At 33.4% G+C, this 17,562-nt stretch overlaps 2 protein-coding genes across 4 annotated transcripts in view; one reads left to right on the forward strand and one right to left on the reverse strand.

The window, feature by feature from the left end:
* The window catches only part of LOC145733917 (uncharacterized), a 71,215-nt gene extending 61,800 nt beyond the window's left edge, over positions 1-9,415 (forward strand). For all 3 annotated transcript variants that reach the window (XM_081986951.1, XM_081986948.1, XM_081986954.1), the window contains exon 5: positions 9,248-9,415. The gene's annotated coding sequence lies outside the window, so the exon portion shown is untranslated. The remainder of the gene's footprint in view (positions 1-9,247) is intronic.
* Positions 1-17,562, reverse strand: part of LOC145733893 (uncharacterized) — a 73,711-nt gene that overhangs the window by 38,396 nt on the left and 17,753 nt on the right. The window lies entirely within an intron of this gene.

Consider the following 17,562-nt stretch of genomic DNA (forward strand, 5'->3'; position numbering starts at 1 on the left):
TCACCGTTCTGTTTTTTTTTTCATAATCAGCAAGTGTCAAGTTATTAAACGGTCAAGAAAATAGTTCCCATCAATCGGATTACATTGATTTACAGTAAGATCCTTATTATTCAGCTATTAGAGAGATATCGCAAATCAAACACAATACACCTTGAAACCTAACCTAAGATCAGGAGATTGAAAGTTTAGGAGTAAATAAGGCAGCAGTACACAAAATTATTAATATATCCTGACGATGGAGGCCAGGAAGTGAGTTCTTTCAATTTGGATAATTTATCTGATGAAGATGCAAAACTAATATACATTGTGTCATAATTAATAGTAATTACATGAAGATTTAGAAAAAGGTAGGAAATACCAAGGAAAATACAACTTTGGATAAATGGAAGAACAGTTGCAGACTGATCTGCCTAAAAATAATTCGGTTGTTTATCTTCTTGATATTCGGGTTGAAAACCAAAAATGGGCATTTTTGCAAAATCCCCAGGTACATTTCACGTATGAAGGAGGTATGGTGATCATTGTCAATGTTCTTGTTTCTTGTGGACACCATATTGAATTCTTCCACTTTTAAACTGCCGTTGAAAATGTTTTTCAACTATGTATGTTTTATAATAAGAACAATAACTTAAACAAACGTAATCAACAACGAATTCATAAACCATGCATTTTTTAGAAAAGATTTTCACTTTTTTGGTACACATTTTTCATGCAGTATCTTCAACAGGATTAAACGTACATATAATCCCCTTAATTAAAACAAAAACAACAGATTACATTCTGATTCAAATTTGGGTGAAATAAGTCAGAAGCTTAATGAGATTTGCCATTTAGAGATGAAGCAGTAGCAAGCAAAAATGAATCATATTACCCTTTTCCTTTTTCAATGAATAAATTACTAATTTATAATTTTTTAAACATGATTTTGGCGTTTCACATTTTTCTACTTTTCTCTAAATTGCTGTAAAAGCATCTTCAGAAGAGTTAAATATGTATATTACTTCCCTCCAGATTTTAAATACTATCAAAAGCAAAAACCTCAAAGGTCATTATGGCTCAAATTTGTTTGAAACAACACACTTATGCTTAATGAGTTTAGCCACTCACAGATAAGGCTGTAGCAAGCAAAAATAAGTCCTATTATACATAATTTTTTTTTTCCAGTAAAAAACAAAAAATGCCTTTTTTTGATATTCTGCAAATTGTTGAGTTCACCATTTTCCAATAAATAATAACTGCAAAAACCAGAACAAAAAAGATCTGAAAATAAATGAATACTGCCTTAGAGTAATTTAATTTGTGCATTGCGATATCTCTCTATTAACGAACGATTTTAATGCAGGCCATTAGAACGTGTTAAATACAAAAAAAACTTTTCCAGTCCTTGTTTGCTAATCAACTTTGATGCTAATAAATTGCGATCATAAATTTACATACTTAACTACTGAAAATGGCTAAAATTTTTTTACTAATAGATCAATTTATTTTCCTGTTACTAGCCATAAAGGTTGAATGTTTTATTAAAAGCATTTGAGGGATATTCAAAGTGGTGGTTCGAACAACTTCTGAGGATAAAATAGGTTTTTTGTACAAAATGTCGCAGACCTCCAGGACACAGTATTTCATCTGACAAACTTGAAAATGTTAGGCAATTAGCCAGTCTAATCATTTCAAACTGCTGAATAATATCCGATATGCAGATGATACCGTCATATTTGCAGATAGTATAGAAGGTCTACAACAGCTAATGAATAAAGTAAATGAAGTAAGTGAAAGATATGGGCTAAAAATAAACAACAACAAAACGAAAGTCATGGTCATAAGTAAAGAAAAGAAAGAAAATTGCCAACTGTATTGTATTAAAAATATACCAATAGAACGGGTATCCAAGCTTGTCTACCTGGGAACCTTAATAAACGAACGGTGGGACCACTCACAAGAGATCAGATGTAGAAAATAAAAAAGCAAGAAATGCCTTGATCAAAATCTAAGCTCTTCAGAAGCCATAACCTCAAATTAGAAATCAAAGTGAAACTCCTGCGCTGCTGTGTGTTCTCCATATTGTACTATGGCATGGAATCCTGGACATTGACCGAAGCTACACAAAAGAAGCTCAAAGCCTTCGAGATGTAGGTATACAGAAGGATCCTTAGAATATCATGGGTAGATAGAGTGACCAAAGAAACAATACTGGAAAGAATGGGGAAGGAAAAAGAAGCGATGAAAACGATTAAGAGAAGGAAACTGGAATATCTCGGACATATAATGAGAAATGACAACAAATAGAAACTCTTAAAACCTGCAAGGAAAAGTGTTTGGAAAGAGAGGGCCCGGAAGAAGAAGAATATCATGGCTCAAGAACCTAAGGACATGGTATTCAAAAACAACCATAAAACTGTTTAAAGCAGCAGTCAACAAGGTCATCATAGCCAGGATGGTGGCCAATATTCGAAACGAATAGGCACTAGAAGAAGAAGAATCATTTCAACATATCCTTTCGCTCTCTTTTTGAAAATTTAAGACATTTAGCCAGCCCAATCATTTTTACACATTCTTTTACTCTTTTCTTGAAAATTGTAGACAATGAACCAGTACAATCATGTCTACACCTTCTTCTGCTCTTCTATCGAAAATTTTATGTAATTAGCCAGCACAATCATTTCAACATATTCTTTTACACTTTTCTCTTGCAAATTTTAGGCAATTAGCCAGTACTTGAACATTTTGGAAAATTAGCCAGCTCAAGCATTTCAAATTCTTTTGAAAATTTTAGGAAAATTAGTCAGCACCGTCATTTAACACACACATACTCTTCTTTTGAAAATCTTAGGCATTAGCCATCTCAATCATTTCAATACATTCTTCTACTCTTTTTTTTCTTACTCTTGTCTTTAAAATTTTGGGCAATTGCCAACTTAATCAAAGCAATATATTATTCCGTTGTTCTTTTGAAAATTTTAGTCAGTTAAAAAGCAAAATCAATTTAAAACCATCTTATACTTTACTGTTGAAAGTTTTGAGCAAATTAGCCAACTCAATCATTTCAACACATTCTTCTACTCTTTTCTTAACAATTTTTGGGCAAATAACAATTTCAATCATTTCAACACATTCTTCTACTCTTGTCTTTAAAATTTTGGGCAATTGCCAACTTAATCAAAGCAATATATTATTCCGTTGTTCTTTTGAAAATTTTAGTCAGTTAGAAAGCAAAATCAATTTAAAACCATCTTATACTTTACTCTTGAAAGTTTTGAGCAAATTAGCCAACTGAATCATTTCAACTCATTCTTCCGCACTTTTTTTGGAAATTTTAGGCACGTAGGCAGCTCAATCATTTAATCACATTCATATTTGTTGTTTTTGATTTTTGGGGGTAACATTTTTTTTATATTTAAATTATATTTTTTTAAATAAAGGGCTGCATTTACATGTTTTAGATAGGGCCCTGTGTTCTAATGCTCTCCTAATGATGCTTTTTAAAAGACAAAAAAATCATATGAAAATTTTGTTGTTAAAAGATTGTTGTTAAAAACTTTTCGAGTTACAAAAGAAAGTATTGAGAAAATCCGAATCTTTAGGTTGTTTTCGAATATTGCTAAAAAAACATTTAACACAACACAAATACAATAGGTACATTACGATTATATTTGAAAAACTGTATTCAACTTTCATTAAAAAAATTCTGTCAAGAATAGTCAAGATAATAAAAATTTAGGGTAAAACTCATTTTACCAGAAAATTATCTAGACAGCAACAAGATTTATTCCTTAAGAATTTACTAGCTAAACTTCTCAGTATAAATCCAAAAACAACACAATCTCCCCAAAAAAGATTTCGTGGTTTTAAGACGTAAAACCGAACGAAAACAAAGCAAATATCATCACCCTTAAGTGCTAGGAGGTGTAATCCCGCTAAGCCGTTAAAAAAGATTTATAATCTCAACTGGTTTTAGAAAAAAAAAAGTGAGCAAGACGAAATGCGACCTGGGGTGATTTACCTCTCCCTCTCTGACATGTCAACTTAATGGCTAGCTCTGGAAGTGTCTATCTGTTGATGTGATCGCGTCTCGGATAATGGATATCATATAAACAGTATTTATGGCATAATTTTATACAATGTTTCTCGGGATAATGACACTTTATTTGAATAGTGGGCAGTTGCAAAGTCGTTGCCATATACCGTGAAACGATGACCAAGAACGAAATTCCTATGTAAGTAAATTGGTCGTGGAGTTGTTGAACCTACTGAAATGTTCATAGTTAAGGCACAGTTATGTCGTAAATATAATCTGTGAATTAAAAACAAATCTAATATAATTACAAGTTTTATATTTTAATTGTGTATTTATTGACAGAATTAGCGAATTAAGATTAGAAGGATATTAGATCTTTACTCAGAGTCCATAAGCAAAAATTATACATTGTGATGTTTGAGATGATTGTTGAGCAGTTTAGGGTATTTTGGCATGTACTTTGACCACCTGGATTATATTTCAGTTGATATGGGACACTCTGTATACGATATGTCCTAAACGAGAGTTTATGGTAAAGTAAAATTAATTATGAGAACTGTGTATCTTTGATAAAGAAGTAAACCTCAATAATAACATCACTTGCAGAGTAATGCTAATGAAGGAACATGTGCAGCATTTGCCTGAATCGTTCGTGGTTTGTGATTGGTTTAGAAAAGCAACCAGCTGAAGGCCGCCTTTTTGATCAATCACAAACTGTGCTAAAAAATCTAGACAGTTTCTGTTTTGATAAGTCTCTCTAAATGCTGTCGGTTTTGAGATATTGACTACTAAACATTGGAATAGTAAATTTACAAAAGATCAATTTGTGTATTACTAATTAACACACTAAAAACAATCAACAATCTTCTTTATTTGATTATATGTAGTAGGTATAATGAAAGCCACAGTCAGTCACTAAATGATATCAAATTTATGTAACACATTGACGTTGATGTAACGCATTATGTAATTTTTCCAAATTTCAATTTGAAAAATCGTTTTATAGTGTAAAACTGAACATTCAAGACTTGTGAGAGTCCAAATTGGTACTGAATAGTCTAGAAACTTGCTATTTACTACTAGGAATAGTCTTATAATTCGTTTTCTCAGACTTTCATCCTGGTTCAGTGTCTGAAACTGGAATTCAAGAACTAAAAACAGCCCGAAAATCAAGACAACTTTTACTACTAAAAATAATCTAAAAGTTGACTTTTAAGGCTAGAACTGACTTTACTAGGACTAAAGAGAGTCCAAAAGTCTATTTTCAGGACTTTAATTGGTGTACAACTCAATTTTCTGGACTGGAACAAGTCTAGAAGCAAATTAAATTTTCGGACTATTTTATTTCTAAAAATTAGTTCTCAAGACTAATATTGTAGCATTTGGAACCAAATGTTTTTAACTTTTGTTACTGAAGAAACTTAACTTTTGGAACTCGATTTTTTAGTCTTAAAAAGCACTAAAAACAGTCTGAATTTCTTAGAGATGCTACAATTTATTGCACCTATGAGTGTAGAAGTCAATTTAATAGTGAAGAAGCTTGAAATAACATTTTGAAAGCTATGGACTGTGTACAAACTGGTTTTTAGGCCTGATAAGTCAAAAACTTTGTAAAGATAGTCTTGAACCTCGATTTGAGGCCCTGAAAACAGCTTTAAAACACTAAAAACAGTCTAGATTATTAAGAAATACTCGAATTTTTAGGACTGAGGTGTCTAGAAGTCGATTTAATAGTGACAAAGCTTGGAATGCCATTTTAAGTCTATGAAGAATGTAAAAATTGTTTTTTAAGTTTGCTATGTAACTATAACTATATAACTTGGTGAAGATAGTATTGAAACTCGATTTTTCAAGCTAAAAGCAGTTTTGAAGCACTAAAAATAGTCCAGAATTCGAAGAAAATTAAAAGCAAAGTAAAAAGCATGAAAAGTTAGTTTTCAAAACAATTTTCATTATTCTAATGTCAATACCCTGCATCTTCAAGACTAAAATAATGAAATTTGTCTTCAAATTATGAAAACTTACTTCAAATGCAAATTTTAAGCTTCTGATGTCACTTTTCATTAGTTCAGAGTCACTTTTTGTTGTTCAAGTCAATTTTTAAGGTTTAAATGTATGAATTTGTACTTTGTAGTAAAAAATTCTAGAAAAAGTAGTTTTTGATGTCTACAAGTCAATTTTCAATATTAAAGTCTCTCGATTTGCATGAAAACTGGTTACAAACACAATTTTTAAGCTTCTAAGTCAATTTTCAAAACTAAAGTCTTTCAGTTTGTCTGGAAACTATGAAAACTGGCTACAATGACATTTTTTAAGCTTCTAAAATTCTTAAATTATTTATTTATTAAATTAAATTACGTCTGATGTTTAAACGTTTTTGAAGGACATAATGTGGCTTTCGTTTCAAAGCTTAAGCTAGTTTTGAATGTGACATTTTACGTTGATTTATTTATTTATTTATTTATATCTTCTATGTCCGGAGATCTCCTGGATTTACTAAATTATGGACAAACACAAATAAAAATTTAGACATAGACCTCGTTCGTACTATATCAGATATGATGCTGCAACCGATTTACTGTATTGATAGTCGGTACAACAAATCATAAATCTGTCATTGATTTTTCTTGTCAGATAATGTATTGTGTACATTTCCTAAGATTGGTGTGCGAGGGGCGGTTAAAAGAACCGAAAGATCTAACGATCTGTATTCACTCGACTGCTTCATGTGGGGTTATCTCAAATCTAAATTATACTTAAACCGATCTGATAATGTTGGTGATTGAAGATTGCTATTTGAACAAATTGACTTTAGAGTTATGCTTTTCTCAGCTAGCTAAAAAATATTAACCTTGATATCTTGAATTTATTGTATTTGAGTACAGTGTGGAATGAATTCTAAAAATTATTAGTCGTATCCCTGGCAATTAATGTGGTATTACAAATTTATGATCTGATTCTTCAGAAAATGAAAGCAGTAGTTAATACTGCTACAATTTACATCCAATTTCTACCAGCAGTTTTAAACTTCTCTTGAATGAACAAAATACAAACTGCTTATGATTAATTATCTACATTAATAATTAATTTATTTTAAGTAGCTCAACGATTCGGGAGTGTTTGAACTAATTTTGAGTATGCAGTTCAACTATTACAACTTTACAGAATTAGTAATTCAATTATTACTACTAATTATTATTGGAAATTGATAATTATTGAATAATTGCGACAACTCTGTATATATCGCGATATGTACTGTATATCATATCCTTATTAAATAACAAAACAACTTCAAAATTTTTGAAGCTTTTGAAACTGTTAGGAAACGGGGAAATAAAAATTCCAACTTCTCAGGTAACTTTCTGGAACAAATCTACTTTATTGAGAGTGATCGAAAAAGGAACTACAATGTGATACTGACAAATGTCAAAAGTCATAAAAAGGATGTATTGAATTACAGTAAAAATATAAATACTTCAACAGAAATAACTTCACATGCTTACACACAGATACTTAAAATGGCAAATAGCAAAAGTGCCGAGATATAGACATAATTGCTAAGAAACTTTCAGTACAAAACCACAATCTAAAATCTACTAATGAAATATATATGGATCCTCCAACTACATTTATTAAATACCCAGTAATTGACTAAAGTGGCAGAGTTGCTTTATTAATTGCACATATAAAACTGCCTTGGCTTTTACAGTTACTTTATAGAATACCCATATGTTAGATCACTCCGATCATATCTAAGAATATGATCATTAGTAGGTATACAGTGTTGTCTTATCCACAAACCAATCAGGGAACCACTTCGTTTAGGTCAAATTCCTCTTGACAACTGCCATAAATCCATTTCGGCGACGAACCCATACCCAAACATAAAACAATACAATAATTACCTTATGTAATATTATAACGGGTGTTTCCACAACTCGTTCTCCATTTACGACGTTCCCGAGAATGCCATTTAGATCAGGCGGATCGATATCTATGTCGGACAAGCTTTAGGTTGATGTTCGATCATTTAACATACGCAAAGAAATTGTTGCAGCTCATTTCTTCACAATGGACGTTACATAATGATAACAAAGGGGCATTCCCCGGGCAAAATTGTGTTGGTTTAGAAACACATCCAACCAACTGGTACGGCCTCTTATTAATCATGACAACGGATGATTGAACGATACTTGTCTAGGAAATGTATTGAGGAGACCGTTCGCCTGTTAGGAAGTTTGCTATTCCATAAAACAAAAAGAAAGACTTCCGCGTGCGTTTAATGTGTTTTGCATTTGGTTTACGGGCAGGTTTAGGGCGACACATGTTCTGGTTGCTTACAAAGTTATGTGCATTCGTTTTAAAATAATGCGAGTCAAGTGTTGGATTTCATAATTTACTTTTGGTTTATCCATCTAATTTAATTGAGTTTAAACTCAGTGGTTCCCAGATCGCTTTAGGTAACTCTAAAGGGGCGTTCAAAGTACTCAGACTCGTGCTTGTGATCCAGTGTGAAACCAGATCAAATACTAGAAACATTCATCGAAATCAGTCTTCTTTGTATGTCAACTGTTTGATTTTCTCTTCCAAAAACAATTTTTTGTCCCAGGTATATGTTTTCCTGCACTCTCTCCAATTTCTGATTTTCCACCTTGATTATGCCTTTCTCCATCAGGATTACTTTCGTTTTACTAATGTTCATCCTTAGTCAATTTTTTAGAGACTCTTCATTTAGTTCATTTATTAAGTTCTCAAATTCTGTAGGATGTTTTGCCTAGATGATTATGTCATCAGCATAACGTAGGTGGCTCAAGTATTGACCATTCACATTAATGCCGCGTTCAGACCAGTTTTTTTACGTCTTCCAACAGTTTGGGTGATGAACAGTTTTCGTATTTCAGTAGTATGTAAAACATCGGAAATACCTACGGAATGGCACAAAAATATAACTATCCCTATATTCAAGAAAGGACAGAAGACGTACCCGGACAACTACAGGGGCAAAACGCTGCTGAACACAAGCATGCAACTCTTTACCGACATTTTGAAGGAAATACTTGAAACACAAATAACAAACAGGTAAGAACAACAAGGCTTCAGAGAAAACAGACGCCATATTCATTATCAAACAACCAAAGAAAAATCAGTCGAATTTAATACACCAGCATATGCTGCAGGAGACACTTATACGGAAGAGATACTGACACCAGGAGGCATCAGAAAAGGTGATAGCCTTAGCCCATTTCTGTTCAATCTCTTAATGGACAGAATTATAGAGGAAGTATCATCACTAAATATGGGATACCGAATGGGACAGAATAAAAGAATCAGCATGGTATGATACGCTGATGATGCAGCTATTTTCGCGGAAACGGAAGACCATCTACAGAGACAACTACACAAATTCTGCCAGGTCAGCCAAGCGATGAACATGACCATATCTATAGAAAAAACGAAAAGCATAACCTTTGCTAAAGATGCCGTAAGATGTAAGCTGGTAGTTCAGGACAAAATCATCGATCAAGTCTCACAATTCAAATATCTGGGTATGGATCTGTCGAGCTATCACGACTCAGTGAAGGACCTAAGAAGCCAGATCAACAAAGCGTCTGCCATGTCGGGCTGCTTAAGGCAGATAATATGGGCGAACGAATACATGCGAAAGGATAGCAAGGTCAGGATCTATAAGACTTGTATCTGGCCAATCAGGACATACGGAATAGAAACCAGAGAAGAAATCAACGAAACGAAAAGAATGCCGAGTAGCGGAAATGAAAACGCTCTAACTATAATGGGAAAAACAAGAACTGACCGAATTAGGAACACTGAAATTAGGAAACAATGTGGGTTGCAAGACATCGTAAGATGGGGGAGACATAGAAAAAGATATTGGTACGCTTAGGTGAGAAGAATGGAAGAGGGAACGAATGCCACGCATCGTACTTGAACGAAAACTAATAGAGAAAAGAGCAGTCGGAAGACCACCTAAGAGATGGAAGGACAGCTGGCAGTCCACCTCCCAGGAACTGGTCCAGAGGAACCTGCAAAACTAACAGATCGCGAGATCTTAAATATGAAGAAGAAGAAGAAGAAGAAGAAGTAGTATGTTGCTGTTGATGCGTTGGTAGTTTCTTGTATTAGTTGTGAGTATCTACTATCGATCGACAGTGTTCTCTGAATGGTTCACTGTTCAAACGTGTTGAAAGCCTTTTCATAGTCTATAAATGCCAGATTCAAAGGAAAGTGGTATTCATTGCACTTCTTAATCAAGAGTTTCACGGTAACCAAGTGATCCGCAGGTGAGTAACCCTTTCTAAAACCTACTTACGTAAGTACAACTGTAGCATTCCTCCAAGTATCCGGGAGTTTTCTTTGTTGGAGAAATTATTATTATTAATACCCACATAATATTAAGTGGCATCTTTTGGATCCATTGGTTAGCAAAATTATCATTTAAAATGGAGGAAATTATTTTTGAATTGTGGGGTAGAGCACCAACTTGTTCATAAACTCAAAAACTTGGTAACAATGTGTAATAACTTGGAAAAAGCCAGATATCTACTGTTTAGTAATGTAACCAGACAGTAAAGCCAAATCTGCCTTGATTTCGCAGGTTTCTACCTTTTAAAAACAAATGACACAAAATGTTTGATTTTGTTTTGTCTGATCTAAGTGCCAACAACACGAAAACACCTTTTGCACGGCCTTATTTGGAAGAAGTAGATGTTTCCTGATCTTATACGGTTTAAACTTGTAATTCTTCAAAATAAGAGAGCTCTACTTCTGGAAATTCCGCATTCTGTTTCGAGTTGTAGGCTGCAAATTAAAGACTTAACAACAGCAGCTCCTAGTACGGTAATTGTGGTTTTTCCTGAGGTGTTATAAAGATCAGAAGAAACTTTGTTTAGTTGTCTTCATTCAGGATAGAGAATTCAATAAGAATGAGAATGTAACACACTCTAACAGATCGTATTTTTCGAACGTCTGAAATGCCATTTTTACTTATATTATGACGTTAAATACACATTTTTTAATCTAATAAATATAACTGCTTAGAATAGTCATTTGCGATCAAATGCTGACTAATAGATTAAACGAGACATTTCAATTTACAAGGTAGTACCTGTTCTAATAAAATCACAGTCGCGCTACTGATTAGCGCCTAGGTCAAGGCACTTGAATGGAAATAAATAAACTAATGGCGGTACCATAAAATATTTGCAGAAATACCACCCACGATAAATTTCCAAAGGCAATTTTGTTCAATTTATAGTACATTAAGCTTGTCTTGTTAATATTCGTGGGCGTAGGTGGTCGGAAGTCTGCTTAAACGGTGTTTTACAGTTATTTACTAGTTTGCATTCAAAGGATTTTATTGCCGTCTATCGATCTTTTAAGTATCTAACCATGTTAAGTTAAATCGTTGGTACTACTGCGAGTATTGAACAATTCTAGCCCGTAAAGGCGACAAGAAAACTTTCAATTACAGCAGAAAAAATGAAGACAAACTCATCAGCCTGAAGCTAATTATTAGTCGGCTTATTTGAAATAGATTGTTAAAAAGTTTTTTTACCTTTATTAGAATTCTTTCCTAATAGTGGGTTAGACGGTAGTTTACGTACATGCACACAACTCGACACGCAGGATGAGTTAAGAACCATAATAAGATTCGCACGAAGACAATTTCTGTAAAAAGTGGGAAAAAACAAAATTAAATCTACTCAAATCCTTATTACGAGCATTTTCTGTCACGCCTTGTATACTTCATTGAAAACTACGGCTTTATTAAGACCGCCATCAGCGTCCATCATTTTTCTCCATGGGCATTAAGAATATGCTACTTACTGCAGTATAATCAGTGGATGGACAGATGAAAGCTGCAAAAATTTTATTATAACGTCTTAATAAGTGGACTTAATGTCTAAATGATTGACTAATTAATTATTAGATGTAATCACAGTTCAGATTAAGATAGTATAATTATTAGTTAAAAAGCAGATTAGTTCACCGATTTTCACCACAATATTGCGTTAACAAGAGCAAAATAGGTGATTCGAGTGGATTTACATACATTTTTAATTAATGACGAGACATGGTTGAGTGGTTGGATAGTGTAATGAAAATATATACGAAAAATCAAGGTAAACTAGGATGACGTCAAAGTCGAAAAACGTGCATTGCTTTCATAGGGTAGAAAAAAGTAAAAATTGAATTTACGTTGTTTCATAGATTGTTGAATAAATGATATTGCAATTAGCACCAATATCCAATACTATGGTCGGTTTTTCAAATCTTGTGAAATTAAAAATCTGACAGTTGTGACGTTAAATGACAATTTAAGACGTTATGGCCCTTATTGACACTTCACAGCGTGATAGTTCAGATGAGACTTGTTATAGCTATTAAAACTCATTCAACAGTAACATGAAACTATCAAATTCAAAACAATTGTACCTTGTATTTACACCTCAATAGAGCCACGAATTTGACATTTGTGAGACTAAGTGACTTTTGACAGTTTACAGCTGTCTGGTAACTCATTCAGCGCTTACATACAATTGAGATACGCAGATTAGATGTATTTCTTTGATAAATCGCATTGCAAGTTGTATTTATAGCTTCATAGAGTTAAATTTAACAGTTCTGACATTAACACAAACTTTTTTAACGTTTTTAGCTGTCAAAAATCACGCAGCCGTGACGTTAAACTACCAATCTAAAATAGTTTTACCGCTTGGATAAATCACGCTGCACTTTGTATTTATAGTTTTATGGAGCAAAATTTTGACAGTTGTGACGTTAATGACGTAAGTATTAAAGAGTTTTTTAACGTCAAAACTGACAAATTTGGCTCTATGAAGCTGTAAACACAACTTACAGTGCAATTCCTCAAAGTATCACATCTATTTGGCATTTGATACTGTCAAGTCACTCGTGAGTGAGTTTTGAGAGTTATGACAGCTATCACGTGATGTCAGCAAACTATTAAATTAATCCTTAACGTTCCAATTGTCAAATTTGGCTTCCTGGAGCTGATAAGTAAGTAAGTAAGCTGATGTAAACACAACTTACAGTGCAATACCTCAAAGAAACACATATATTTGGCATTTTATACTTTCAGGTCACTGGTGAGTGAGCTTTGACAGTTATGACAGATGTCAGGTGACGCAAGCATAGTATTAAAGTGTTTCTTAACGTCCCAATTGTCAATTTTTCCATAGAGCTTTAAACACAACTTTCAGTGTAATTCCTCAAATAAGCAACTAAATGTAAATGTATAAATTCAGATTGAGTTCAGTTATGACAATTCATAATATGACATTCAGGTTCAGTCAGACAGTTATGACAACTGTCACGTGACGTAAGAAAAGTATTCCTTAACGTAAGGACTGTCAGAAGGACGCTGTAAAGGTTACTTCTACAGTGTGGTTCCTCCAAGAAATACATCTTTTTGACATTTTACAATTTCCAAATAGCTCAATTACCATTGTCTGAATTGTTGCTTTTGATGTGCTTTTTCTTTAAGCATTCTCCTAAAATTCTTTAAATTCTCTTGGCATTTTCTCCAAAAATAAATGTCACAGAATTTTCCATTTCTACATATACTTATAATGACGGTTTTTAACAAAAGTGAACTTTTTTGTAAGGTATTTACTGTTTGTTTTCAACAAGTAGTTTTCGTCACGTGTTTGATATATTATATTTTTCAAATTTGTACTAAACATTTTTTAGATTTAAATTTGTCTCGTGACACTGTTTTCAATTTAAAAAATTTTGCAATTTTTCATCAATAATAAAGATGAAAAGCAGGAGCAAAAGTGTTAGCTTTTTTACAATACATATGGAACATGAGAGTACTTGCACTTAAAGCTCTACTAAAGCAAACAACAGGTTAACAGTAGGCTTGTAAGTATTGAAAGTGAACAGTGGATAATTAAGCAAAGTGAACTCAAAAAGCAAATACATGAACGTTAAAAGTTTGTAATATGTAATTAGTTTGGTTAAATGAACAAGATCCCATCACTTACATTACTTTGTAATTTAAGCCTACTTTAACGTATTGTTGACTGTTATGGTAAGTCCACATCTGCAGCATCTGCAGAAATCTTAAGCTAGACCTGAAGCAATAGGAGGAGAGGCCAGAACATGACAATAGGCGACCAAAACTTGGAGGTGGTCAATGACTTTACCTACCTAGGCTGTAACATATCCATCAAACGGGACGAGATGATCCAACGAAAAATCAGTAATTCCAATAAAGTATACTACCACATTTCGGCCATAATCAGATCAGGGAATGTCCACAGGAAAGCAAAACTGAAACTTTATAAAACAATAATACGCCCAGTGTTATGCTATGGAAGCGAGACCTGGACGCTCTCACAAAGAGCGGAAAGAATGGTGAACGCATAAGAAAGAAAGATCTTACGCAGAATATATGGACCGGTCCAAGAAAACGAACAGTGGAGAATATCTACCAGCTCTTCGCAGAAGCAGACCTGGCAATTACAATAAGGCATTTGCAGAGGATGGAAGAGTCAAAAGTAGTCAAGAAGATTTTCAACCAAAAACTGGAAGGTAAAAGACCGGTTGGAAGACCAAGGGCGAGATGGGCAGACAAAATCCAGGGAGACGCTCGATCCATGCTCGGAACTCCAAACTGGAAAAGGGCGGCAGAGGACAGGGATGGCTGGAGGAAGAAAATAGAAGAGGCCAAGGCCCGATTTGGGCTGTAGCGCCATTGGATGGACGTAAGTTCATTACGCGGTGTTCACTGAATACTCTATAAAGTTAAAGCCTATTGATTTTATTCTAATATGTTTCAATGGCATTTGATAGAACAGGATACAGATACATTAGTGTTGCTCTAAACTTGCCAATCGAAAATGCCATCGTACAGAAAACCGTAATCTCAAGTCAGTCAATACCATAAACGTTCACTTAAACGCGGTCTTCAGTTATTAAAAGAACGGTGGTAATATCGTGTGAAAACCCATTATTACTTACCTCCATCTGTTTGTTTATCAATTAGACCCAATTTGTTTAGAATTTATGGGTAACACTATTATTAGAATGTAAACATGATAATAGTTTACAAACCAAATTTCCAGTTCTTTACCACTTCCAAAATTCCCGCAAATTTCATTGAATGTGCGATTAATTTATTTTAACAAAAGCAGTAATAATAAATAAATAAATGCGTAAAAATGTATGATTCATATTAGTTGCTTTTCATATCCTGGCATCGATCGACAAATTTAATAATAGACCACTCGACTTACTGGTTCTTACTGGTTGGCAAGGTGGTACTATAACCACTTTGCGGTATTAATGAGTGTTTAGGCTTAATTGTGCTTAATTATGCAAGAAATTTGAGGCATGTTTTAAAACCGTCTCGTCAAAGCGGAAAATTGAATCGACGCCGTGACTGGCGCTTTGAATATTATCCCATTATAAACTGTCTATTCCTGTTGGGGACTTTCATTTTTTTTAGGAAATGTTTAATTAAAAAATTGGTTTAACGCCTATTAATATGGATGAAGTATTCACATTCTACCACTTTTTTCCTCTGGTTTTTTAACTACGTCATGCAAAGTTAGATGAATAGATTTTTTTCCAAATATCTCGCATTCTTGTACAAATTATCTGCTGTAATGCTGGTTAAAATGTTGTAAGTGTAGCGAATACGTGTGTCTTGGGATGACCCACACAAGAGAAAATTTAGTGGATTAAAATCTTGCCAGTGGGGTGGCTATTTCAAAAAGTCTTGACTGTTATTTATTAACAAAATATAACCTCTTTGTTCATTTTAATTCTATGCAGTCTTTGAAAAAAACTTTCTTTCATTCATCACTAATAATAATATAAAAAACCTACGAAGGCGTAGAAGGGCCACAGACGTTATTTTTCTTAAATTTTTACTTCAAACTCAGAAATTAACTAAATTCCGACTTCGAACTCGGAAATTAGTTAAATTCCGACTTCGAACTAGGAAATTAGTTGCAATGTTGTCAAACTGACAAATTCTACTATTTTGGTTCGAAGAGTGTTTTTGCAATGTGACAAATTAACAAATTCTACTAATTAAGATCAAAAAGTGTTTGCAATGTTGCCAAACTGACTAATTTTACTAATTTGGTTTGAAGAGTATATGCAATGTTATCAAACTGACTAATTCTACAATTTTGGTTTGAAGAGTGTTTCCAATCTGTCCAAACTGACAAGTTCAACTAATTTCTTTGAAGTGTGTTTGCTTGCAATGTTGCCAAATTAACAAACTCTTCTGATTAAGATCGAAGACTTTTTGCAATGTTGCCTAACTGACAAAATTTGGTAATTTGATTCAAAAGTGTCCTTGCAATGTTATCAAACTAACAAATTCTACAATTTTGGTTCGAAGAGTGTTTGTAATGTAACCAAACTGACAAGTCCGACTAATTTCTTTGAAGTGTGTTTGCAATGTAGCCAAAGTTAACAAATTTTACTAATTTGCTTCGAAGAATGTTTGCAATGTTGCCAAACTGAAAAATTTTGTCTAATTTGGTTTGAAGAGCTTTTGCAATGTGACAATGTAAATTCTGAGTTCAAAGTCGAAATTTAAATAAATTCCGAGTTCAAAGTCGGAATTCAACTGAATTCCGAGTTCAAAGTCAGAATTTAACTAAATTCAGAGTTCGAAGTCGGAATTTAAGAAAAAAAATGTTTGTGGCCCTTCTACGCCTTCGTAAAAACCTCTGAACTTTGAAAAACATTAAAAGTTGTTTTTTTTTGTATATTAATATTGGAAATAGAAAGATATTAAAATTACATTCAAAAGATGTATCATGTTCCTATAGAATATTACGACAGGTCATCTTTTTCTCACAAAAAAATGCTAAGAATCAGGTTTTAATTTTTTTTATGTAAAGCAGTGCCCAACCAAGCATTACATCTAATTGCACTTTAGTGTTAGAGACCATTCATAAATACGAATAATTACCATTTTCTGTTAAATGTTAAATTAAATGCGAAAGTAAATACCTGTAATAGCGCCCTACTCTGCACGCAACCAAAAGCTGCGTTGTTGCCAAACGTGGAAGCAAAACCGATATACTAAACACTTTTTAAAACATATTCAGAGGATATATGGTCCAAATCAGGACAAATAGCGGTTATGTCATCAATAGTTTTGCTTGTTTGTTGAACAAATAAGTTTAACGTAATATTTGTCGGTTTTATGCTGAGTTTATCATATAAATTTCAGTAGTAAGCTGAAAGCTGCTTTTTTTGACCAATCAGAAACTACAAATAGTACTGAAATTTTCGCAAAATCTGTACATGTGGTCTTATTGAATCTTGCTACTGTGTTAGGCTTTCGTTACCGCCGTCATAGTTTAGGTTTGACTGAAATTTAGTGTTGACTTGACTATGACAATGTTAGGTCCACGAAAATGGAAATCATCGCAGGATTGGCAGTTTATGATTGGTCAATTGCTGTTTAGTTGCAACAAAAACGTTATCAAAAACCATATACTTATTTGGTACACCATATACGAAAAAGTCCCATG

This window comes from Ips typographus, linkage group LG1, assembly GCF_016097725.1.
Source record: "Ips typographus isolate SLU linkage group LG1, UJ_Ityp_2.0, whole genome shotgun sequence".
In the NCBI taxonomy this organism is placed as follows: Eukaryota; Metazoa; Arthropoda; class Insecta; order Coleoptera; family Curculionidae; genus Ips; species Ips typographus.